Source organism: Nomia melanderi, unplaced genomic scaffold (assembly GCF_051020985.1).
Source record: "Nomia melanderi isolate GNS246 unplaced genomic scaffold, iyNomMela1 scaffold0014, whole genome shotgun sequence".
NCBI lineage: Eukaryota > Metazoa > Arthropoda > Insecta > Hymenoptera > Halictidae > Nomia > Nomia melanderi.
Window position 1 is genome coordinate 7,389,791 of NW_027475130.1, and position 955 is coordinate 7,390,745.

Genomic DNA, 955 nt, shown 5'->3' on the forward strand with positions numbered 1-955 from the left:
GATATATATTGGATTTTCCCCTGACCCTGAGTGTCCGGCCCCATGAGACGGTGGTTTTCTCGGCCCCTGGTGGTCCGAGGTCGTTCCCGCTGCACAGATTCATGCGCCAGGGCCTCCTGCAGATAATTCACTTTGGTTTATTGCGCTATCTCTAATAGCACCCGAGATATCACCAGATATATATTGGATTTTCCCCTGAACCTGAGTGTCCGGCCCCATGAGACTGTGGTTTTCTCGGCCCCTGGCGGTCCGAGGACGTCCCCGCTGCACAGATTCATGCGCCAGGGCCTCCTACAGGTAATGCACTTTGATTTATTGCGCTATCTGTTATAGCACCCGAGATATCACCAGATATATATTGGATTTTACCCTGACCCTGAGTGTCCGGCCCCATGAGACGGTCGTTGTCTTGGCCCCTGGAGGTCCGACGACGTTCCCGCTGCACAGATTCATGCGCCAGGGCCTCCTACAGGTAATTCACTTTGGTTTATTGCGCTATCTGTGATAGCACCCGAGATATCACCAGATATATATTGGATTTTTCACTGACCCTGAGTGACCGGCCCCATTAGACGGTAGTTTTCTCGGCCCCTGGTGGTCCTAGGTCGTTCCCGCTGCACTGATGCATGCGCCAGGGCCTCCTGCAGATAATTCCCTTTGGCTTATTGCGCTATCTCTAATAGCACCCGAGATATCACCAGATATATATTGGATTTTCCCCTGACCCTGAGTGTCCGGCCCCATGAGACGGTGGTTTTCTCGGCCCCTGATGGTCCGAGGTCGTTCCCGCTGGCCACATTTATGCGCCAGGGCCTCCTAGAGACAATGCACTTTGATTTATTGCGCTATCTGTAATAGCACCAGAGATATCACCAGATATATATTGGATTTTCCCCTGACCCTGAGTGTCCGGCCCCTTGAGACTGTCGTTTTCTCGGCCCCTGGTGGTCCGAGG